Here is a 26435-nt window from a genome sequence, read left to right as displayed (position 1 = left end):
GGATGCAGTACTCCAGATGTGGCCTTACCACTGCCAAATAGCGGGGAATAATCACTTCCCTCAATTTGATGGCAATGCTCCTACTAATGCAACTCAATATGCTGTTAGCCTTCTCGGCAAGAAGGGCACACTGTTGATTCATATCCAGTTTCTCATCCACTGTAATCTCCAGATACTTTTCTGCAGAACTGCTGCTTAGCCTGTAGCGGTGCATGGGATTCTTCCGTCCTAAGTGCAGGCTGCTGCAATTGTCCTTGTTGAGCCTCATCAGATTTATTTTAGCCCAGTCCTCCAATTTGTCTAAGTTACTCTGGACCAGTGGTGGGTTCGCTGTTCCTGGCCACTGAGAGCTGCGGAAGGCCCTTCCTGCAGATGGTCAATGTCAGCAAAATGTCTCGTGGCCCGTAATCAGATTACCCTGATCGGTCGCAGGTTGCCCACTACTGCTCTGGACTGTATCCCTACCCTCCAGCATATCTACCTCTCCCCCCAGCTTAGTGTCATCTGTGAACTTGCTGAGGGTGCAATCCATCCCATCATTCAGATCATTAATGAAGATGTTGAACAAAACCGGCCTCCGGACTGACCCCTGGGGCACTCTGCTTGATACCGGCTGCCAACTAGACATCAAGCCATTGATCGCTACCCATTGAGCCTGATGATCTAGCCAGCTTTCTATCCACCTTATAGTCTATTCATCCAATCCATACTTTAACTTGCTGGCAAGAATACTGTGAGAGACCATATCAAAAGCTTTGCTAAAGTCAAGGTATATCATGTCCACCGCTTTCCCCATATCCACAGAGCCAGTTATCTTATCATAGAAGGCAATCAGGTTGGTCAGAACTGACTTGCCCTTGGTGAATCCATGTTGATTGTTCCTGATCACCTTCCTCTCCTCCAAGTGCTTCAAAATGAATTCCTGAAGGACCTGTTCCATGATTTTTTTCTAGGGACTGAGGTGAGGTTGACTGGTCTGTAGTTCCCCAGATTCTCCTTCTTCCCTTTTTAAAAGATGGACACTATATTTGCCTTTTCTCCAATCGTCTGGGACCTCCCCCAATTGCCACTAGTTTTCAAAGATAATGGCTAATGGCTCTGCAATCACATCAGCCAACTCCCTCAGCACCCTTGGATGCATTAGATCTGGCCCCATGGACCTGTGCATGTCCAGCTTTTCTAAATAGTCCTTAACCTGTTCTTCCACCACTGAGGGCTGCTCACCTCCTCCCCATACTGTGCTGCCCAGTGCAGCAGTCTGGGAGCTGACCTTGTCTGTGAAGACTGAGGCAAAATAGCATTGAATACTTCAGCTTTTTCCACATCATCTGTCACTAGGTTGCCTCCCCCACTCAGTAAGGGTCCCACACTTTCCCTGAACTTCTTCTTGTTCCTAACAGACCTGTAGAAACCCTTCTTGTTACCCTTCACATCCCTTTCTAGCTGCAACTCCAATTGTGCTTGGCCTTCCTGATTATACCCCTGCATGCTTGAGCAATATTTTTATACTGATCCTAGGAGAATAACAGGTAAAACACCCCCAGGGAGAGAATTAAGGGAGAGAATTAAACCACATATCACAGATAAAGAAAATAACATAGGAAAGAAGGAATTGCATTTTCTCACGTTTACATTCTGCCCTGCAGTAAATCTATCTTGCTGTTATAAAAACACTTTTTTCCTAGACATTTTTACAGGGGATATTGACATTTCTATTTGGTCTTTTTATTCACTTGAAGTGGAAGTAAACTGGACATTCAGAACACCAGTTCACTAGTCCATCTGTGAAGGGGGGAATTGCATCCCACTCTAGATGCCATCTGTCAAACACAGCTTTTAGCAATGCAGTTCCAATGTCTGATTTCTCCCTGGGATGTGGTGCATATGACTTCTTCTGTTTGTGTGCCATCATCTTTTATTTTTATTTCTACACCTCTACAAACATGTCACCTCCTGAGTAACTTGACTCATGTAGGTAGTGTCACTGAAGCCAAAATTCCTTTTTTCTTACTTGTGTGAGTGAAGTGATTTGAGTGTTTGTAGGATCAAGGCCTAGCTATTTACAAACTGCCAATTTAAAAATGAAGACTAAAACTGTAAAATGCTCTTAGCTAAAACACGGCAGATCAGAGTTTTTCTGCTAGACTATTAAGAGATGCTGAAGCTCGTTTCTTATTAGTACATGTCAGAGGGTCACGGGTCCTTTAAAGGGAGATGAGTCTCAGTCTCACCTGTGACATGGCCAACTTGTCTCTCCAGGTGGGGACATTGAAAATCATGTGACCGGTGGGTCATGGGACCTAGTTCGGTCTCTTGGGGAGATAAGGAAGAGGCCCGGGGAGAGACTTGAAGCAGGTAGGCCTGGGAGCTGGATGAGAAGGTTGCAGGGAGCTAGAAAGCTCTTGCAACGGACTCTGAGACCCCAGGGGAAAAAAGACTCTAGGTAGGTAGTGCTGGGAGTGGCCTTCCAAGGCAAGGAGTGGTCCTGGGAATGGCTTGATGAAGAGTGGGGAAGAACAAATAAATGAATCTTAATATATGCATTTTTTTATTTGGACTTTGAGGACTTTAGTTTGGAACTGTTTATGATGATAAACCAGCCCAAGTCAGGGTGTTTTTTTGGCTATGAGATAGCCTTTGTCAGATTAGTTAGGAGACCTTAGGAGAGGGAAGCAAAAGCAGGAATGCTGAAGGGCTACCCCCAGCCATGAGGGGTGCTCTGGAGGCAGCCACCCTGAAACAATCCATAATTATCTCTTCAAAATTACTCCTCCTATTACTACTTAGGAATCTGAAGGGACAGGCCGATATAATGGCCCATTTTTGAGTTGACAAGACTATTTTTCTGTTAACTGTGTGTGGCAGATAGAAAAGTTGAGACATTTACAGCTCTCTGAGAAGAATCATCACTGTTGTTCTCTGTTTGCCAATGCTGGAGAAATCCCTTCATCAGCTATTATTCACTCCTTCACCAAAACACAAGTTCTGTGCAGTGTGCACAGGTTCCCAAGTTATACGGAAGGAACCCCATGAGGTACTGTTCACTTAAACCCTTTCTCCCTCAATGACTTCCTAGTGCAGTCCAATCAGTGTGCTGTCCCCTGTTTATTTTGATGTTACACTGAATTGATTTTACCCAGTTCCCAAAATTCCAGTTAGGTACAGATCTGTAGAATGAAAAGGCTGAGCAGTGCTTGTGGAAGCTTTCAGGGGAAAGCTAGAATTTTGGTAGTCTGAGGACAGTTAAGGATTTTGCCACTCAATGGGAGCGTGGTTTCATTTTTGACACAAGGAAACAGGTAAACCACTCAGCACTGAGAAGGGAAATGCATCTCCTATTTCCTTTTCCATTTTTGGACAAAATTAGAGGTGATGCCAGGTCAAAATGTGCCCTGCATGAAAATAGGCCCTTTTTGCTACTCAGAATATTCAAATTTCTTTGACCATCTCTAGCAAGATGTGCCTTGGAGAACTGAGGTTTCAGTGAGGCCACCTGTCTTCTTCCCTCTGTTTCAGTGAGTGTTTCATTTTCCCAAGTACACTGAATCGGTCCAGGGATTCTACATTTAATACATGAGATTGAAGATGTGGGTGAAATTCTCAGGAATCCCCTTGCATCCAGACCTCAGGCTCTCTTGTCCATGTCATGGAAACCAAACTTTACCTGGACTCTGGTTATATGACATAAATGGGGCGGGGGCAGAAGAGAGGGAGGACGGACAGGGGAAGACATGTTGGACAAGGAGATGAACAGGTCTACAGGAAAATGTGCCCAGAAGAGCTGTTCAATAAATTCCGAATTTTGAAACTTTTTGACAAAAAATATGTTTTTACTTAGAAATGTTCCCCTTCTCTTCTACCAGGTCTAGTGCCTTCCCCTCCAGTTTCATCCCCAGTCCCAGAAAGGTCACATTTGACAGATGTGTTTAATCTACCCCCTACCAATATCTACCACTACATCCAACAGTGATGAACAAATACATTAAATGGATATTTTCCCTAAAATTATTAGCTGTGACTTACCTAACAATGTTGACACTTGAACCTAGTGAGGATACTTTAATTCTTTGCGATGAATAGTTCACACTTCACTTATAAGTAGGCTTATGGGTTGTCTGCAGACTCAGGCAGACATCACTATATTGGTTTTGATCTGTTCACATTTTGAAAGTTTTGCTGCTATCATAAGGCCTAGAGACTTTTTTTTTCCAAATGCAAAATTTGATTCTGGAGCACAGTTTCACTCTGGTAGATTACATTCTTCTAATTTTTCTTGCTTTTACACTTTACTCCCAAATTGGAAACAATAAATGTCCCTAACAGTTGCTTCTAACAACTTAGGTTGTCTCTGCATCCTCAGTCCTGTAGAAATTTTTTGGCATTCATACTCTTCATAACCAACCAGCGTTCATGTTGTGCTCGCTGTCAGTACCCGGCCCAAGCCAGGGAAGCGAATGATCCAACCAGCATATGGCGTGTTTTATTAAACCAACCAACCTGTGGCGTGTTGTGCATATTCTAAGCAGATTCCAACTAGTAGCAACAGCCTCCCTGAGAATTTGCTTTTCTTCATTGGGAGCTGTTGGCCTGGAGAATGCTCTCTTTGTTGCACTCTATAAATTAACTCTTGATATCATTTACAATTACAGTTAAAGAATAGAAATAGTTACAGGAGAGATGTAGAGGTTGGAGGGTCATGAGGAAGATGAACCATCACTAGATATTGCCAACAATACTTTCTAAATCCCCTTTCATGTCAGTGGAAAATGATATTTTCTGTATAGAAGTAAGAAGAAAGTTAAATCATATTGAATGGAAAATAAAGACCTGTTTAATTAGCTTTCCTCATTTTTAGTGATCATGGAAAATAAAAGGTGGTGGGAGTAAAAGAGATGAAAATTCTGCAAATTCTTCAAACATGAGTGAGGAGCTGTGATAAAACCCAACTTTGAGGTATGCATTTTAAAGGGTCCTTTAATTAGCTTTTCTGGAAAGTTCACTGATGATGAGCTGGAATAATGATCCCCATATGCTAGAAAATGTCTAGTCATTAGTGCGCATGGTGGTTGAACATACTAATGTATTTGCCTCTTAAACATTTCAAGAACAGTGGCTGCTGCTGTTACTGGTGAGGTCAGTGCTTTGTTTCACTAAATCACATGTAGAATTTTCAGGACTGAATCATTTGCCTAGTCATACTGTGACCCTCAATTCCCAGGAGAGAGAGGCTAATCACATTTGAAATGGGAAGGGCAAAGGTATGAGGGGGAGAAGAGTTGTTTTTCTGTCTTTTTTTCCCCTGTCAGCCCTGATCCACAGAAATGTGCAGGTATTGGGAGCAATTTAATAGAACAAATGTGGTGACAGGTTGCCAGTTATCAATAAATTATTGACATAATCACACTTTCACTAATGATTTAGTCATTACAGTTCTTTATCTTTTCAAATAGCTGTATATCTGTTTTCTAATTTAATTTTCACATTTCCCTTGTGAAATAGTTAGATAAGTAGCATCCCCGTTTAAAAGACAGGAAAACTGAGGTTCAGAGGTGGTGACTTGCTCGAGGACCACATGGCAAAATGGGGGCAGAGTTGAGTTCACAACAGAGGAGTTTGTGCTGCCAAGCCATAGTCTGTCTACCAGAGACTGGTGTATGCTGCCTCCCAAGTACTTTGTTCTAATAGGTTGGAATTTTCAAAAATGGATCAGGGAGTTAGGCACCCACCTCCCATTTGAAGTTCAGTAGAACTAGGGTGCTGGACTCAGGCTGCATTGAAAAGTCCCAGACACACAGTGATCTAAAGATTTCAAAGCACAATATGGACACTAATGAGTTAAGACTCACAGCGTCACTTTCCTGAAGGTCAGCATTCTCCATTTTACCCATGGAGAAACTCGGACCCTGAGAGGCTAAGTTAAGTAGCTTTCCCAGGATCACCAGCTGTGCCTGTGGCAAAGACACAGATGGAACTCGTATGCTCATTTCAATGAGTGTACAGTGGCTGATGTTCCTCTCCCTACCACATGTGCCAATCTTTCAGGAGAAGGGTGAATAGCATCCGAAGGCTGCTGGGCAGGATTGAGACTTTTTTGTTTCTGGAAAATTTCAGAAAGGATCTGATTGTGCTTCCTTGCACATCCTCAACTCCCCCTTCATGTAAATAGTTTGCTTTAGACAAAAACATTTTGAATCTATTAAATACTATATCATTTCCCTTCCCCCTTTCCCTTTTCTCCTCCTACTCTACTCTTTTCCTTATTTTAATTTCCATTTTGATTCTTTTTCAGTGGCCACACTTTCCCTCAGGTTAGTTTTTTTAAAAAATTCTTTCAAAAATATTTTAGGTTGCTATGTATTGTGATAATGCCAAGGAGCCCCAGTTATGGACCAGCACTGCATTGTACTAGACTGGGGAGGGAGTGGTGGTGGGGGGCAAACTATGGCCCACGGGACAGTCCTGCCCATCCCCATAGCTCCTGGCATGGGAGGCTCACCCCAGGCCCCTCCCCTGCTGTCCCCCCTCACCTGCAGCCTCAGTTAGCTCACTCCACCACCAGCGCAGTGCTCTGGGCGCGGGGCTGTGAACTCCTGGGGCAGCGCAGCTGCAAAGCCCGACCTGACCCGGTGCTCTGTGCTGCGTGGTGGCGGCGGCAATGGAAGCGTGGCTCGGCTTCAGCCGGGTGGTGCGGCTGTAGTGCCACCAGCCACCAGTGCTCCAGACAGCGTGGTAAGGGGGCAGGGAGCGGGTGGGGTGGTGGGATAGAGGGCAGGGGATTTTGGGGTGGTGATCAGGGGCGGGGGCGTGGATGGTGGTCGGGGGAGAAACAGGGGGTTGAATGGGGGCAGGGTCCCAGGGGGGCAGTCAGGAAAAAGTGGGGATTGGATGGGGCAGCAGGGAGCAGTCAGGGGCAGAGGTCCAGGGGCAGTCAGGGGACAGGGAGAAGGGGTGGTTGGATGGGGCAGGGGTCCTGGGGGAGCCATCAGGGAAGAGGGGGGGTTGGATGGGGTAGGAGTCCGGGGGGCAGATAGGAGGTGGGGGCTGGGCCACATCCCCCTCCCCTAACCGGCCCTCCATACAATTTCCAAAACCCAGTGCAGTCCTCAGGCCAAAAAGTTTGCTCGCCCCTATGCTAGGCGCTGTACAAACACCTTTGAGGATCTGGGCGATTCTTCTTATTTTAAGGCAGTGGAATTAAGAGACAGTTTCTTGGGACTTCCATAGCTTTGTGGATTTCCACAGGGTGGAAGATGAACTTAGTTTTAACTGAATTGGGGGCTAAGGGATAGTTTCTTAATAGAAGGACCTAAGGCCTGGTCTACACTAGGACTTTAATTCGAATTTAGCAGCGTTAATTCGAATTAACCGCGCACCCGTCCACACCAGGAAGCCATTTAATTCGACCTAGAGGGCTCTTTAGTTCGAATTCGGTACTCCACCCCGACGAGGGGAGTAGCGCTAAATTCGACATAGCTATGTCGAATTAGGCTAGGTGTGGATGCAAATCGAATTTAGTAGCTCCGGGAGCTATCCCACACTGCACCACTCTGTTGACGCTCTGGACAGCAGTCCGAGCTTGGATGCTCTGACCAGCCACACAGGAAAAGTCCCGGGAAAATTTGAATTCCTTTTCCAGTCTGGACAGTTAGAATCTCATTTCGTGGTTGGACATCGGGGCGAGCTCAGCAGCACCGGCAGCAATGCAGAGCTCTCCAGCAGAGGAGTTCATGTAATCTCTGAATAGAAAGAGGGCCCCAGCATAGACTGACCGGGAACTCTTGGATCTGATCGGTGTGTGGGGCGAGGAGTCTGTGCTTTCGGAGCTGCGCTCCAAAAAACGGAATGCAAAGACCTACGAGAAGGTCTCCAAAGCCATGAGAGACAGAGGATACAGCCGGGATGCAACGCAGCGCCGTGTGAAAATCAAGGACCCCAAACAAGGCTACCAAAAAATCAAAGCAGCAAACGGACGCTACGGAGCCTGCCACCACTGCCCCACCAGTGACCATGGACTCTGAAGATGGGACAGTGTCGACGGCCAGTTCCTCGGCGATGTTCGCGGACGGGGAAGATGAGGAAGGGTTTGTGGAGGACGAGGCAGGCGACAGCGCTTACAACGCTGGTTTCCCCGACAGCCAGGATCTCTTCATCACCGTCACGGAGATCCCCTACCAACCCTCCCCGGCCATTAAGCCGGATCCTGAATCATGGGAAGGAGCAGTCGGTAAGTGCTTTAACCATGTAAACTTTTATTCTTAATATAACAGGAATCTGAAGTATGTGAAAAGGAGGTCTCTCTATATATGGGGATAGAACAGAAATCCTCCTGGGAGATCTCCACGAAGCTCTCCTGGAGGTAATCGAAAAGCCTCCGCAGGAGGTTCCTGGGGAGAACTGCCTTATTGGGTGCTCAGTGGTAGCACACTTTTCCGCGCGAGGCTTTCATGAGGTACTCAGGGAGCATTGCCTCCCCGAGCACGGCTGCATAGGCCCCTGGTTTGTGCTGGCTTTCACGCAGCATGCGCTCTCTATCTCCTTCAGTGACCGTCCTCAGGGTGATCTCACTCGGAGACTCCTGCATCTAATTAGGGGAATTACTGTAATGTTATGCCTGGTCCAAAGTATTTTTAAAAAATCTCCGGACAGACGGCATAGCAGAGACTCAGCACGCTGCTGCGTGACGAGCGTAACGGAAAGCCAAAGAATCAAATGGACGCTCATGGAGGGAGGGGGGACTGAGGACGCAAGGTATCCCACAGTTCCTGCTGTCTCCGAAAAGCATTTGCATTCTTGGCTGAGCTCCAAATGCTTCTAGGGTCAAACACAGTGTCCGCGGTGGGTCAGGGCATAGCTCGGCAATTTACGCGCCCCCCCACCCCCAGAAGTGAAAGGGAAAACAATCCTCTGTTGACTCTTTTACATGTCACCGTATCTTTACTGAATGCTGCAGATAGATGCGATGCTGCAGCACTCAACACCAATATCCTTGCTCCCCCCCCCGCCATGGGTGGCTGATGGTACAATATGACTGATATCCATCGTCATCATCAGCCTATTGGCACATGGGGCAGTGCAAAAGGACTGGTAACCATGCCGACTAGCATCTGTCAGGTCCCCCAATGTCAGGTGAACCTAATTTTTCATGGTAGATGGTGCAGTATGGCTGGTAACCGTCTTCATCATAGCAACAGGGGGCTGAGCTTCATCAGCCCCCACCCTTCATGTGTAAAGAAAAGATTCAATTGCCCCTGGACTAGCAGCAGGATGCTGGGCTCCTCTCCTCCACACTCCTTAATGTCCTATCTGGACTATCATAGCAACTGGAGGCTGCCTTCCACTCATTTCTCACTAACAAGTCACTGTGTCTTATTCCTGCATTCTTTATTACTTCATCACACAAGTGGGGGGACAATGCTATGGTAGCCCAGGAAGGCTGGGGGAAGAATGGAATGAACAGGTGGTGTTGTTGCAGGAGCACCCCCTGTGAATAGCATACAGCTCATAATCTATGCAGGATCTGACACAGAGCAGCTGTGCTCTCTGGTTCTCTGATACAGTGGTTCTCTAGTACACTTGCCCATATTCTAGGCAGGACTGATTCTATTTTTAGATACCAAAAAGGAGGGATTGACTCAGGGAGTCATTCCCAATTTTGGCTTTTGCGCCCCTGGCTAAGAGCAGCCAGGGGCACTTATGACAGCAGCAAATGGTGCAGTGCAAAAGGACTGGTAACCATGACCATCTTATTACCAATTTATGGTATGGTAGATGGTACAGTATGGCTGGTAACCATCTCTGCTGTCATGCAAAAGCAAAAGCATGCTGCTGTGTAGCGCTGCTGGCCCGCCTCTGTCAGCGGCATCTAGTACACATACGGTGACAGGCACAAAAGGCAAAACAGGCTCCATGGTTTCCACGCTGTGGCGTCTGCCAGGGCAATCCAGGGAAAACGGGCTTGAAATGATTGTCTGCTGTAGCTTTCCCGGAGGAAGGGATGACAGACGACATTTACCCCGAACCACCCGCGAAAATGGTTTTTGCCCCATCAGGCACTGGGATCTCAACCCAGAATTCACAGAGACAGACTAGACTGTGTTCATTGTTCGCAAAAATGTATCTTTGCAAGGAATTCACTCCCTTTTTCCCATCACACAGCTTTGACTGTGTCCAGACCTGCCACAGCATCCCCCTCACAGAGGCTGGCAAAGATTAGGCGGCGAAAGAAAAAGACACGGGACGAGATGTTCGCTGAACTTATGGGGTGCTCCCGAGACGAGGCGGACCAGCAGAGCCAGTGGAGGGAGACCCTCTCTCTGTACCAGCGCTCACACAGTGAACGGGAGGAGAGGTGGCGTGAGGAAGACAAGCAGGCGACTCAAACGCTGCTTGGACTAATGAGGGAGCAAACGGACATGCTCCGGCGCCTTGTGCATGTTCTGCAGGACCTCAGGCAGGAGGACAGAGCCCCCCTGCAGTGTATCTGCAACCGCCCTCCCCCGCCACAAAGTCCCATACCCCCCTCACCCAAAATAACCAGAAGGAGGGGCGCCAGAGGCCGTGAATACTGTCACTGCACCCCAGCAGAGTGCTCAAGTACCCAAAAGCTCTCATACCCTAAATTTTGAGAAGTCCTTTCCTTCCCGCCTCACCCAAGCCCCCATCCCAGTTTCATCCCCTAACTGTCTAGTTGATAATAAAAAATACTTTTCTGTTAATTACTGTTTCCGTCATGTTCTTTTAGAGGAGACTGTGTTTGAAGGGGGGGAAGGGGGTTGGTAATTGGACAGGACAATCACCTTTACCAGGGTACAGACATGGGGGCAGGATCAGCAGCAGGTCACACACACAGTGCAGTCAGTACGCACCCTGGTCGGTATGGGAGGTGGTTTGCAGGTTCTGTGTGGGTGGGGGGGTACGTGACTTTGTAGCGGGGGAGGGGGGTTACAGATCTCATGCAACGGTCCCTGTCCTGGACCACAGAGCCACGCAGCAGAGGAATCTGTATCCGTTCTCCCCCGCCAAAAGGCCACATAGCCCCCGCACACAGAGTCCCAAAAAGGAGGGATGGCAGGCTCCGTTGAAACATCCAGTCCGGCACTGCAGACCGCTCTGGGAGCAGGAGCCTGTCATTCCTCGAGTTTACAGGCGGTCTTTACATCACTGCACACCCTACCCAGCACAGTCCGTGTCCCAGTTTCAACCCTGTAATGCAAAGTCATCAATAAAGAAACCTTTGTAAAGTTACAGTGGAACATGTATTTTATTTTTAAACGTGTGTTGGAAGTTGGGGAAGCGGGGTGGGTGGGGTATGTAACTGCAGATGCTAGTCAACAGTAACTTGGTAAAGAAACAGGGGCAGGTTCAGCTTCTCTGTAAAGAAACTGAACAGTCACAGGTCACACTGCTCGCTGGTACTTGAAGAGTTCCTTGTCGCTGTGCAAGGCGCCTGCACAGAGCTTCACGAGCCAGGGCATTAGCGGGTAGGCTGGGTCCCCAACGATCACTATAGGCATCTGCACATCCCCAAGACTTATTTTGTGGTCCGGGAAGAAACTACCTTCCTGCAGGCGTCTAAACAGACCAGAGTTCCTGAAAACACGCACGTCATGAACTTTGCCTGGCCACCCGACGTTGATGTTGGTAAAACGTCCCCCATGGTCCACCAGTGCTCGCAGCACCATTGAAAAGTAGCCCTATTTCTCAGCAGCTGACTGTGGAAGAGGTGGACGATAAGGTGCGAGGAGTTGACAACGGCCATAACTGCAGCGGGATCCGTGCTCAAAGTGCTGTGGCGCCCGCGCTGTCACTGAGCAGAAAAGTGCACGAACAGATTGCCCGCAGGCGCTTTCAGGGAGGGAGGGAGGGCGTGACTGACGGTTCAATGATGACAGTTACCCAAAACCACCCTCGACACATTTTCCCCCCCAGCATGCATTGGGGGGAAATCCCAGAATTCCAATGGGCAGCGGGGAGTGCGGGAACTGTGGGATAGCTTCCCTCAGTGCACCGCTTCCAAAGTCGACACTGGCCCCGTTACTGTGGACTCACACAGTCGAACTAGTGTATTTAGTGTGGATACACAACTTTGACTTCATAAGGTCGATTCCACAAGTTCGAATTAAGTTGATTCAAAATAGTCTTGTAGTGTAGACATACCCTAAGTATGCTTTAGATCAGCACTTCTGATCTCCAAAATTTGAAATAATGTATGCATTAATGAAGGTGACAACAGCTTCCCTGTTCATTGCTAAACAGTTTTCATTCAGCCAACCTTTAGAAAGTGTGATGTCTAGAACTGCATGTCGTCTATGTTTGTAATGGTGGACACACCAAAAAAAAAAAGAGTGTAATATGGCCCAAAGTGAGCTGATTTAGCAAATAGTTCACATTCTGCTGCTGCTGCCTGAAACAGGCAGATATGGAGACAATTTATTCAGCATAAATTATTGCCAGCCTTAGCTAAAATAACTTACACTGTTGAGCTTCCTCAGATGTGTAGCCAATAGGGAACTGTCTGACTACATCTGTTGTTGCACATCTTTCAGATATTTCATATACAAAATCCAGCACTGGGGATATCATGTGATTTGTGACACTCCCTGGAGACTTTTAGTCCATAAACCAATCCATCCATATATGTAGCTTTTTCATCTGTGACAGATTTCAATATTGATAGTATTCTTCATTGTAATATTTAATGACAATCTTCATTTAATAATTAATCACAGAATAATTTAATACAAGTTACACTCATACTGGAGGTTGAAAAATATTCTTCATTTTACTTAACTGTTTCAGGGCTCTGAGGGAAGAAAACAATAGAAATTGCTTATGCAGAACAGATGTAATACATATTGGTCAAGTCAGTCTTGTTGTTGAGGTACAATGTATATGGGGATGTTGCGAGTTATGAACAGAATATAAAAATTTGGTGTAATCAGCTTTATATCCTGGTGCCTCATGTATATTTATCGAGTCTCCCCTTCTCTTTTCTTTCACTCACCTCCCTGATTCATCAATCCTCTTCCCTGGCCCACCTCTCAAAGCATCTCTTCAAAAGCACAGCATACCCCGACCTCATGATGACTCCAGTGGCTTCCCCAGTTCCCCTCCCTGTCCAGCTGCAAGGCTTTCTCTGATGGTAGGCACCTCAGCTTGTCCTTCTTGCAGCTCCTCTTGTTGTGCTGCTTTCCCAAGCCCCACAGAGCATCCAGGGGCTCTTCTTCACCCCAAAATTATTTCTTTGCTTGAAGGGGGCCCTATGAGCTCTGGGGTCTTTAACCCTTCCCAGGATAAGGAGCTGGGTAACGTCTGTTCCTCAGAGAAGCTTGGAGAGAGGATTGCTGGAATTGGGTTGGATAAGGAGACTCTGGCCAGATGCCATAAAAGGCTATATTTTGGCAAAGCAGGAGTTCCCTGACTGAGGCCTGATCAGCCAGGGATGAAGACAGAAAAATCCTAGCTCAGAAGAAGTGGAACATGTAGGAGCCACAGGTCATCACCTCCCCTTCCCATAGACCCAGAATCCTGAAGGATTTAGTAGGGACAACTGCAGATACTAAATCACTGACTTTGCTATGGAAACTGAGAAGGAATGTGTAGAGCTTCCTCCAGAGGTCTGACTAGGTAAGTGTCAGCTGCTCTTACCTCCTGACAGCTGCAACTTGCTTACATTAAGATCACATTTAAAATTTTCTTAGGAACCATAAATGTAAATAACCTTGGGTCTGATTCTCCATTGCCCTGCCTCATGTATAGCATTTACAGCAGTGCAAAATGGATGTAAAATGCTACCTACCAAATCAGAGTGGTAGCATTGCAGATGGTATCCCCTTCAATGGAGCTAGTCCCACTGTAGGCTGATGTAAATGAATAGAGAATTAGGCTCATATATTTTCAGGATTCACTTGCAAAGCAGACCTCAGTGGAGCAGTTTCAAACCAACAGTTAAAAAATGACCCTTGTGCGTCCACACTGCTCCACCAAATTAAAGAGATAATCTCAAAATCATCATCAGCAGACCAATGACTTTTGGGGAGCCAGCTAGTCAATGAGCTTTCTGGTGTCCCATAAGAGTGATGAATGAGCAGCTACTTCAGGCTGTGGGAATCGCATACATAATGTAATACAATAGACATTGAAAAGATAAGAATTCTGTCTTACAATATTTTTATAAACAAATAATATCACTTACTGGGGGGTGAAACTCAAAAGAAATGGTAGGTCAGTGTAGGTCTTTATCTGAACTATCCAAACCGCTAAGGTTTATGCAAAAAGAATGAAACACATTGGTCAAGTCTATATTGGGCTGGGAAATCTCAGGAGACAGGTTTTCTCATAGGATTTCCACTACTTTTCACCACAATGGAAATAAAGTGAGAACAGCTTTAATTGAGTGTTTTGTCACTTCTGCTTATAGCCCCAAACAGAGCATGTGGCATGTAGGGAAAAATAAACACCAGGAGGAAAGTGTGTGTGGTGTGTGTTTTTCTATTCTTATAGACCCAAGGCAAGATTTTCAGATGATATAAATTGGCATATCTTCACTGGATACAATAGAGCTACCCTGATTTATACAGGCCAGATCTTCAGCTGGTAATGTTGAATAGCAATTCAGGAATCAAGTTGTTCAGAAAAGACAGTGCAGCACTTATTAACCACACAAGCACTCAAATAATTAGACTCTGCTTAGTCTTCTGGAATGATCTAGTTCACAATGAATATGCTAAAACTTAACACAAGAATTAGTCAAAGGACCTCCTGTCCTGACATTACATTAACTAATTTGCATAGTCACTCCCATCCTAGAAATTTGGTAACTATCCTTGTAGTCTTCTTTTTATTGAACTTCAACTATAACTGACTGACTAAGCAACTTTGAGACGTATTCCAAAAACCTGACTAAAAATGATAGTTTCAAAGCTGAAAGTGTTGCCTTAGGGGAATTAAGGCAACACTTTCAACTTTGAATAGCATAGTAGCTTTCTAGGCAATAGATTTTGAAATACTTCTCAGTCGCTTAATTAGTCAGTCAGAGTTTATTTTAGTCCTGTAAATAACTGGCCAGCTTTCTCAGGGCCTGGATGCCAACATGACTCACTGCAGGCAGTTGCAGATTATGCCAGATTCCACATGATTTTGGTGACCGGAAGGAGAGTCATGCATGTAATGATTCTGCTGCCACTCTCATAGTTTCTCCTTTGCCCTTCAGAAATCAAGCTTTCAACTTTCTCTCATGCATCAGCTGCTGGCGGGGATGTTGAAAGTAAAGTACGTTTTCTCTGATACCGCACAAAATATGCCCGTTGGCTTCAAAGGTGAGGTGGGTATGGCAGAAAGTGGTCACACTCCTTTCCTTGGTTCCCCACCAATCCCTGCTCATCACCTCTTGACCTGCAGAGCTCAAGCCCCTCTGAGTAAGAGGAGAAAAAGACTCATACTAGAAAGTCATTTGCCTGAATGCCTAGATGTGTGCTCCCCTCTGCTTACAGATGTAGAGAAGACCATTTGGACTATTATTAATGAGTTATGGGCTTAATTTGCCATACCTAGCACTTGAAATTTACCCCAGAGTTCATTTTCAAAGAAGAAATGTAAATTCAAATGATTCAGCAGCATCCTACAACACAATAACATTTAACACATATCTGTAGATCTCAAAATGCTATCCAAATGTGGGTACATGTCATTATCTCTATTTTTACCAGCGCTTGTCTAATTTATTAATACTCAGACTGGCCATGGCTCTCATTTCAAAGTATTATTAGTCAATGGCAACACTATTGTATTTTGCACATACACACACAAATACAATTGATTCTGTACAGTGGCTCTGAGGACACTATTTTTCTGACTCTGATTACAGATCCACTGTCTTTTCTTTTTCTCTCCTACAAGCATACTGACTCGTATTTTGGAGAGTTGAACAATACTTGCTTGACCTAGAGGTCTGAAATCTCTTCTGCTAGCTCTACCCTGCCAGATGCAAACAATATTAAAAAAAAATACAGAAAATGTAGGTGATTACTTCTGGATATTGAAGTTAAGATTTTTTTCAAGCAGAATTTAGAAGTCACCTTCTGAACCTATGGCTAAGCTCAGGGCTTTACTGATGTGAGGAAATTATCAGAAAATATTGGAGAGGAAAAAAGAAAATGCACAGTGAATTTCAGAATGTTTTTAAGGAGATATGTGTTGAGATGTGCTAAGACTTTTCCATTGCACAGGAACTAATTCTAAACCGGGGATCTCAAACTCAAATCACCATGAGGGCCACATGAGGACAAGTACATTGGCCCGAGGGCCGCATCACTGACACCTTTTCATATAAAGGTACAAAAGCCCCCACCCCCGCTGCCCTGCCCGCACTCCACTCCTTCCATGAGGCCCCGCCCCTGCCCTGCCTCTTCCCACCCCTTCCCCGCCCCCATTCAAACCCCTTCCCCAAAGTCCCCACCCCAACTCTGCCCCCTCCCTGCCCATTCCCCAAATCCCCGGCTCTTCCCCGCCTCCTCCCCTGAGCGTGCGACTCCCCGCTCCTCCCTCCTGGAAAGCACTAAGCACTGCCAAACAGCTGTTTGGCGGTGGGAAGTGCCTGGAGGTAGGCAGAGGAGCAGCGACGCAGCACGCTGGGTGGGGGTGGGGGGCAGCAGGTAAGGGGAGCCTGACGGCCGCAGGAAATAACTCGCGGGGGGCATGGGGAGCTTGGTGGGCTGCAGCAAATAACTTGTGTTTGAGACGCCTGTTCTAAACTCTCCCCCTGCCCTCAAAATGTGAACAAAATCTATTGTAAGAACAGGTATTAAATAATCCATTCTAACTTCAATGTTTACCTGTTTCAGTATGTTACCTGCTCATCAGAATACATACAAAGTAATGGGGGTGGAGGAGGGAGGGTGAAAAGAGATCTCATCTGACAATGAAAAATACCATAAGGAAAGCTAAACTTCACAATAAATATCTGTTCCTAGACCTGCTGGATCTTAGTAGTACACCAATCGAAGGAATGACCTCCTCAGCACAGATTAGGGTGACCACACAGAATAGGCTCCTATTACCCCTCACCCCATCCTGATTTTTCACACTTGCTGTCTGGTCACCCTAGCACAGATTCTAATGTGCAGATAAATAAGGAATGAATTTCCCACCAGATCTGTTACTCAAATCTAAGCAAATACCAGACTTGTGAATACAACTGGAAGAAAGCCAACATGCACAATTTACTATAATAGACCTACAAAACCACTGTCCAGACTGAAAGGTGGGCAGCCAGTCCCCTGACAAATGATAAAGCCAGAAAGTATCACTTCTGTCACTGCAGAGACATGATAAGGGTAGGTATCAAAATATTAATATAGGAGTGACTATGCAAAATAAGATTATATAATATTAGCATGGGTGACTGTGCTAATGCCCGTGTTAAATCCTAGCCTGCCCACTGAACTAGTTGTTTCCAGAAGCCTGGGCAGGCTTAGACTGAGTGCTTGTCCATTTCATCAAAAAAGCTGTACCATCTTTCCTGATGATTTGACTCCTGAATAGAACTGGTTGAATTATTCATTGAGTAACTTAGCCCTATTTTCTGTTCCCAAATTATTCACAAATAGCTTGAGATTTTTATGACATTTTTGTTTTATTTTGTGAACAAACATTAGCCTATGCTTTGTTCATAACCTGAACACTATGAGTATTCACTATAGTTTATACTCATGTTTGGGGAAATAGACTGTAATTTATTCTCATTACTAGTTATGAGGTTTTTGCTTAACATTCCTGCAATTAAAATCTCACTTATTCAGATTTCACCATCAAAAAGCATTATGAACTCCAATGAGGTAAATTGCTGGGCTCTATTTGGAGAATCATTGACAAATTTTAGCTGCTTTTGCCCTGCCCTACTCCTTTTCAGGATTAACTCAACTTCCCACAAGAAGTTACCAATCAAGGACAAACACAGATAATAAGGGTGAGATTGAGTCTGGCTACAGCCCTGAAAAGAAGAAAATAATTAGATATACAGTATAGCCTTCGTAATCCTAAAACAGCAGTGATATGTGCAGGTCTAGCAAGGCTTTGTAGTCTTTGGGCAAAGACTGGCAGTCAGAACATATTATGTAGAGAGAAGAAATTTTCTGATCAAAATTTTTTTAATGAAAAATTGGCTTTTCTTTTTGGGGGCGGGCAGATTAAGAAGTTGTGCATATAATTTTCTTCTGAAAAACGTTTTTCCTCCAAAAAACAAACAAAACTTTGTTTTACTGAAAAGTTTTTTGGTTGCTTTCAGTCTTGCCTAGGAAAATAATGTTTTATGAAATTCTTCCAATCTCCAAAGTTTTAATTTATTTGAATTTTTTTTTGCAGAAAATACTTACTATTGTCTAACCAGCTCTAACATGAAGTTGAACTTGCTTGTAGTGAATTTGGATAGTGAAAAATGTTTGAAGTAGAATGAAACTTGAAGTCATTTCAATGCAATTGTGTCCTCTGGTTGCTGGAAATACACAGTGCCTAAGACATGAGTTGCTTTTATAGGCATGAGTAGCTGGCTGGAAATGTTGCATGATTCTTGTAACCTGCATAAGCTTACTGGAGATTTTTATGCTATAGCTTGTTTTGCTTCACTGTAAGAAATACACTGGGAAGATGGAATATCATCAGACTCTCTTTTCCACATATCTTTGTCTTTCTAGTAAACTGTAGAGGTGTTTTTTTTTAATTAGGGGCTAGAAAACTCTTTGTAGTAACTACAGGATAGAGTCTTTCACTCTGATAATACCAGTTCAAATCAAGCCCAGATCTGTAATAACAAAAGGCATCCGATGGCTGCCTGCCAATCTATGAAGTATAAAACAAGATGGCTATTTCTTATTCCTATTTCTCATGGACAAGTGTCCATGGCACAAAACCCACCACCACTGTTCGCCCCAATAGTTGGCTTGAGTAATGAAGCCAAGGACCTGAGTCATGGAGACTGAACTACCCTTTTGCCCCAGGTAAGGGTTGAGTCACATTGACAAGGCAATGAGATGCTTGTCCTGCTGCTACCTTTGTTATCCCTGTTCTGGGCACTGGGGAGTTCAGCCTCCAGTGCCATTGCTCCAGGAAACTGCATAAGAAATTAAGTCATAAAGATAATTATTTTATGATTTAATGCCCATTTTAACTGGCTATAGAGAATTTGTCATGTCAACTTGTTCTTGTTATTCAATAAGATAGGTAAGCGTGGGCCTCATTTTAAACTCAGGCTTGAAGTTAGGCACATGCTGAATTGGGGCTGAGAGGAGCAATTTTAAAATCATGCACTCTATTAATCTTTTTGCAAAGGAGCATGTAAACATCTTGCTCATTTGGAGGAAATAATGCCCCTTCTTGGATAAACACCTTTGTTTTGAAGGAACAAACTTACTGTGGTGTAACAATATCTATCCTCTTAAATACTTTTAGGGCACTTGTTTCTGTGGAATTGGAGTGCTGAGTACAATAACTAAGGCTTGCATAATATACAAAGATCCTATAATTTTAAATGAGAACCACATTATGCATCTAGTTTAAATGGAAAGTTACAGTAAGAAGAGTAGAACCTTGCAGTACGTTTAGAAGTTGAGTTAGATATTGACTCCAAACAGTATTAAAGTTAAAACAAAACAAAGTTCTGTTTATTACAGATTTTAGACCTTGATAGGTTATAAGCTTGAGGAGGAAAAAAATGATATAATAAAAACAAGCAACATCAATAGAGTATAGAGCAAGAGCCACCTGCCACTCTGCTAGCTGCAGTAGGCTTAAGGTACAAAAAAGAAATGATTGACATCGGCGTACAAACATACACCCTGACTAGACATAGCAATATAGTTCAACTGCAGAGTTATAGCCAGTGATGAGATGAAAGAATACAGGCTTTAAAAGTAAAACGCTTTGTGAACATAAACTCTCATATATTGTAGTGAGTCTCATAGGATCAACAGTCTGTTCACCACCCCTTCTTGGCTCCCCATTTCACACAGATCCATATCTGCAGTCACCAGACAGGTTCAAACAAGGTCAGAGTGTCTGGCTTCTTGGCAGGAGTGATCCTTTCTGCAAACAATAGATGGAGTCCAGGTGCAGAAGATATACTTTACAGATATGTCCTCCATCAGGCTTGTAATGTTTTCCATAGCTAGTGCTGTGTATCCCAGGTTATATTATGTCTCCTGCTGATCAGAAATGGGAGCTGATGATGACCAGTTGCCAAGAGAAGAAACTTAATTGGAGTGCACACAAATTAATGTGCTCTCTAAAAACATAGCAAGAATGTCAGAATTACAGCCAGCTGCCTGGAGGAGAGGTCTCAAACACCCAGCCTGTGGATTGGAACTTAAAAACTTTGTGAGCCACATGGTGCACCGGGACTGAAAACTTACATACATACTTTTTTTTTTCAAATAAGCATATTTCCAACCCTCCTGGTTATGATGTTGACCTTTTAAATGTGAGATGAGGGTAACTGATGCCTTCCTGAGTCTGCAGAGAGTCTGAATGATGGCTCTGGAGGAAATTTACCCTCCCCCCACCCCATTAATTTCACTATTGTGTTAACTCTTCTTATGTTCTTATGTTCTCTAAAGCCTAATAACACTTATGTGTTATCATTAACTAAACACTGATGCTTTTATCAGATGGGATAGGAAACCGGGAAGAAGTGAAGCCCTTTACAGTAAAAGTGGGAGTTGCTGGTGGGAAGGAAATGCAGAGGGAAGAAAGGAAGGGGTTGAAATAAAGACAGGCCAGGGAAAAGAGAAATAGAGAGAGGAAGGAAAGAAGAGAAAAAAAGGGCAAAAATAGTTGATGCATATTTTCCCACTGAGTGATGGTCAATATGACCTAACAAATGCTGCTGAGAATGAAAAGTTTAGTTACAATGCTCCAGAATTTTGTGATCCATTTGTGGGCAGTGCCTTTACTGACCAGTTCTACTATCTGCAGTTCTGGGGATCCCTTGAGCAGTGTTTATCAGCTGTGCCTAAATCTGCGATATCTTTATCATGTACAGAAATGGAGAGTAGGCTGAGCCCAGCAAGCTGCCTTTCTCTTGAGACAGAATTGGAAACCATATCTCCTCTGTCACCGAAACCTGCTCCTCCGCTTCATACTGTACTTAACTGATCCCTGGAAGGACCTACCTCTAGGGCACTGGAAACAAATTTACCAGAAATCTGTTCTTCCCGCCTACCATCGTTTTGCCATCAGGCATTAGATATATCATGAATCATTTTATTTAATTTTTGAGGTGTGAGAACCAAATAAGCTATATAAAAATTTATGTTGTGTCTCAAGATTTCCAATCGAGATTGAAATATGTCTGGTTAAGTTCCAAATAAATTGACTTCTCCAGAGTTTTCTGTGAATCTTTCTCCCAGGCTAGTATATGATTGAGTTTTATAGGTTTAACATTGTGAAGTAACACAGTTAGAGACAGAGTTGAGACATCTGCCCAGACCCTAGGCATATGTATTGTATCAAGCTAAGTGAGGGGGATCATCACAGAGGTCTTATTTATGGCTCTGCTTTATCTGTAATTATTGATTAAAATGGTGCCTAAGCAATATCAAAGTGGATTGAGTCTAGTAGAGGAAAAGAGCCATGGTTGCATCCAGTATTTGTGAGTAGCCTATACCTTCCAGCATGTGCATGACAACTATGGATTGTTATATTCAGGCAATACCTCTTGGTTAATCATGGGAGGGGAGAGGAATCCCACACTTAAGCTTTTGGGTCACCTTTCCCCAAATTTTAATTTAATGTAGGATAAAGGGGTTTATGAATCCAATCAACTGAATGACCACTCCCCTCCCCCCCGCAAAAAAGATAAGAGTATTGTCTGAATTAGCTGGGGGTTCGTTCAAGCTTGGTATTGAGTGAGGAAAAGACAGGCAGGACCAGGGTAACACTGAAAAGCCAAGTGGCTGCGTTTATTTAGGGATTTCTTTACACCTTGGGCCGGGGGAGGAGGCAATTCCCAACTGGGACTCAGATAAACAATGCCAGCAAATTCAAACCAATAACAATGTACTGTATACTGCTCGCCACACCACCAAATAGACAGGCACACCAATCTCTCAAGGTAGGAATCGGGTTCGTCAGGGCGATGCCCGGTGCAACACAGAAAAGAGACCCATGGGCCACTGCCTCAGCCGCCCTTGCGTTCACACAGAGGATAAATCCAGAGTGTGGTGCGGCTGCAGCTGGGCAGATTCCACTCACTCAGACCGCGGGGACTGGACCCCCTTGGTCAGCTACTCTCTAAGTAGAGGCAGCTCCCAAGTTTAAACACACACACTGGACACAGACAGAGCAGTGATTCATTCACATAAACAGTTTGCGATTCACACTTCAATAACAACTAGAACTATTATACAAGCTAGCTAAACAATTGTGCAATTCTGAGCTCACTAATACAATCCTGATATCCTGAGTAGATATTTGGTACCAAGTCAGGGAGGAGAAAAATAAGAGGCTAGATAAGCTAAACTGTCAGATATCAAAAAGCAAATACCGCACTCCAGCGCAGCTGACCAGCAGAACAGACACCAGAAGCATGACGAGCTGACAGGGATCGGGTCCAAACGACAACGAATCCAAACGATACGACACGAGCGCGCTTTACTGGGAGGAGACCCTGGCCGAAAGAGTGATCAGGTCCTTCAGCTAACACGCGGATGCTCCACACAAATTTTGGGGGGAAACCTAGTTTTATAGAAGGGTCTCACTCCCTCGTGTCAGCATCTGATTGGCTCCCTGGTCCCTCCTCCCTTCAGGCTTCGAGCTGTTGCCACCCCACGTCGGAAGGATTTGCACACGGCACACTGGAGTTGACAAGTAAACAAACTTGACCCTTAGATGACTGGGTCCAAAAAGAGCGGGAAAGTGAGTCTCTGGGCAGAATTAACCTGACCTCCAGACGACTGACCCCAAAAAAACAGGTTGCTGGGCAGAATCAGGCCTCCACACACAGAACTAGCCTGACCTTTAGATGGCCCAGCAGGAGAGAGAAAAAAAACAAAAACACAGGAGAGCATACACAGCCAGTGTTGCTGGGCAGGATTGAGTCTCTGCCCTCTCCTATACAACAAGAACTTGGTCCAAGATGGAGGCTGCCTTGTCCTTTTAACAGGACAAGATGGCCATGGACCGACAAGTGGCCATACATAGCCATAACTGTGCAACGGATTGCGACAAGTATCTTAATTTAAATGGACTAACATTCTTGTAACAAGTCTTCATGCTAGCACTGGAGGCAATTGTACCAACCACCAAAGAATTCCAGGTCTGGCATGACCTTTTTGCCTTTCCTAGAATCTATGCACAACAGAAATGTATTGAGATAGTGCTTTCTTCCTAGTTGCTTACTGCAGTGCAAACCTGGTTAAGTACTGGAGCACTTTGGACTAATTATGGATTGCATGTGAGATTGCAAAAAAACAAAAACAAAAACAACAAAAAAAACCAACCAAACAAACCCAAACCAAAAAAAAACCAACCAAAAACCCCTAACATTCATTCTGGGAATCTTCATTTGTGTGCCCCATTTCAGTTGCACTGGGGTGCTTCTGGTCGTTATGACTTACAGTACGCCCTTACTATAATGAACCCCTTGGGATCCAAGCCATTTGTTTATTATAGCCAGGGGTTTGTTATAGCAAAAGAGACCTGTCGCGGGGCTCGAGGTGGCATCCGGGGACTGCATTCATTATATGTGAAAGTTTGTTGTTATGAAAGGCATTATAGTGAGGGTGTACTGTATTTATAATGTGCGTTAAGTCTTCTGTGGTGGCTTTATTTTATACACGGTAGAGAACGACCTGCTTCAATGAGGATACAATTGAATTTAGGTAAAGACAATACACAGGATAACAGTTCAAATTCAAGAGGGCTACATCCTTAGCATAGGGATTTGTTATGTCTTTCCTGATTGTGGGGATTAGACACATTGCCAAGACTCAGGCATAAAAACTCTTGAAATTCCTTAGTATTTCCTCACCTAAAAATGTAACTGTCTCTTTTCACTTAAGGGGTAAAAGTATCAGAAGCTCTGGAACTAGTTCTCTTGGCAGGTTCCCTGGCAGCACTTCTGTTTAGTCACAGTTTATTTGGAAACCTGACAGCTGAAAAAACACTGACATCCAGAAGAACTCGTAGTAATCGTAAAGCATTATCAATGCTTTCTGCAATGGAGTCCAGAAATGTTTAAAGGAGTTCCATAATGGGTGTGAATATCACAGTAGCACATGGGGAGCCCCGGTCATGTGTCACATCCAAGTATAACTGAGTCAGAATTGATAACTGAGTCAGAATTATTAAAGCTGTTAATCATTACAAAGCACTGTGAGTTCTCCAAATCAGGTGATTAAAATATCCTTTAAAATCCACAATGTAGTGAAACAGTTCCTAGGAAGGGATACTCCACCTGGCTAACTGCTTTTTCTCCATCTAGTGACAAAAGCAAGAATGGAAGATGGGCAAAGGGACTATAGCTGCCTTCCCCCCCCCCCCCCGAAGTCCTGCTCACCATTTAGTAGGTCTGTGGCAGAACCATCACTTGTTTTCGTACTGTGGTTAAGGGATGTTACGGGGCAATCTGATTTGTATAGCTCATGTTTTTTTATTTTCTGAGATGATTTGCTTAATCTTTTGTGACTCTTCTTTTTTAGTGCATGTGATAGGAACTGGACCGAAAGCATGGAACTCCCTAGATCTCTATTCTTCCTATGGAAATGTTGTGTATGGGTAATGGGGTAATGGCTGTGCAAGCTTCTCCACATTGTCCTTTTGATAGGCCTTGTGTTCTGGACCTGAATAGTTTACTTCTGTTGGCTCTTGTCTTCACTGGGAGAGGGAGGGGACGGATGTGTATTAACTCAAGTTAGTTAATTTCAGGTAAAATCCAGCTCAAATTAAGAACACACCTCTTCTCCTAGTGAAGATGCAGCCTTGGTGAGAAGGTGTCTGTGTTTCCATTCCCACTCAATCCTTGTCCCCTGTAAGACTGCAACCAAGAGTATTTGTTGTGGGGCTGACTATGTGATATAGACACTTCTCTGGTCAGAATTGAGCTAAAACCACCTTATTTCAAATAGGCCACTGTGCAGCCATCTAATGAAAAGGATTCAGTGACAACCAGAAATGCTCTGCTTTACTTTGATTGCTGATGTTGTTTTGGTTTTGAAACTCTGTGAATGTTCATGTGTGGTGGGGGTGATAGGTGTAGTTCTAGAGTGGATGACTAAAATATATGGGCAAGTAAAATGCTGAGGAGAAATGATTAGTTTCTTAATCTGATTTGCTAATAATTTGTTTATATAGCAGTTATGATACATTTCTACAACTATATATCTGAGCATAGTGGCAGATACTATTACTTCCTCTCCTCACTCCATGTTAAAGAAAACCCTTAATTACTTGATGGCTCAAGACTTTGTGGGTGACTCATGCTATGAGGCAGATGCTCACAGTACATAATGGAGCAGTTGTAAACATTTAATAACTTCCTTCTATGCCCCCGTTTGCCAAAAATTTACTAGGTAATTTAAAGGCAAATAATTAAGATTTTGCACACACAAAAATAGCACTTGCAGCTAATTATGTACGTATATCACTTCTAACACTGGAACACTACTACCATTATCAAAGAATAGTGTTTGAATTGTGACAGATAATCCTCCACTCCCATGTTACACTTATACACGTGGGAACTACTTGTCTAGGTTTTGACAGCAGGAAAAAAGCATATAGAGCCCATGTTCTTTCCAAATCTTGTCTATAAGGGGTTTCATGTCAGCTTTGTTCCCTCCAGAGTTTTTGTTAATTAAAACATAATGGGGAGTGAAAATTCTCTCATAATATTAATGGGACTGACAGAGCTTGGTGGTCCAGCAGTCCAAGGAAGAAACTTGATTGTCTCTGAGGGGCAATGGAAAGATGGGCTTCATTACTTAGACTCCAGCTCCTGGAAAGTACATGGTCCTATAATTTCTGTAGCAAGTAATGATTTAACAGGCACAAATGCCTAGCCAACCCCTAGAAAGTGTCTGAAAGATTAGTCACAGGCAGCTTGAAGTGGCACAAAAAATCTATCTGTTTTCTGAAGTAGTGGCTCCATTCTGACCTGTTATGTTCTACAGCTGAATTAAAACCTCCTGCCAGACCAGGATGTCTTGCTAAGATCTTAAACTGTGTAACTGTTTAAAGATGCCTGTGGATTTGGGATATTAGAATAAGTCCTACAAAGGTGAATTGCTAGAGATAGGTCAGCTACAACAGTCAGTGTATGATAAATAAATTGGCCCTGCAACTGATCATAGATGTCACCTCCATGTATGTGGTGTGTGTATGTATTATATGATTAACTTCACCCGCCAAAAACACACAACAATCTCCGATGTGGATAATGGAAGCCG

Source organism: Mauremys mutica, chromosome 3, assembly GCF_020497125.1.
Source record: "Mauremys mutica isolate MM-2020 ecotype Southern chromosome 3, ASM2049712v1, whole genome shotgun sequence".
NCBI classification, from domain to species: Eukaryota; Metazoa; Chordata; order Testudines; family Geoemydidae; genus Mauremys; species Mauremys mutica.
The sequence above is the reverse complement of the archived record's forward strand: the minus strand, read 5'-3'. Positions refer to the sequence as shown.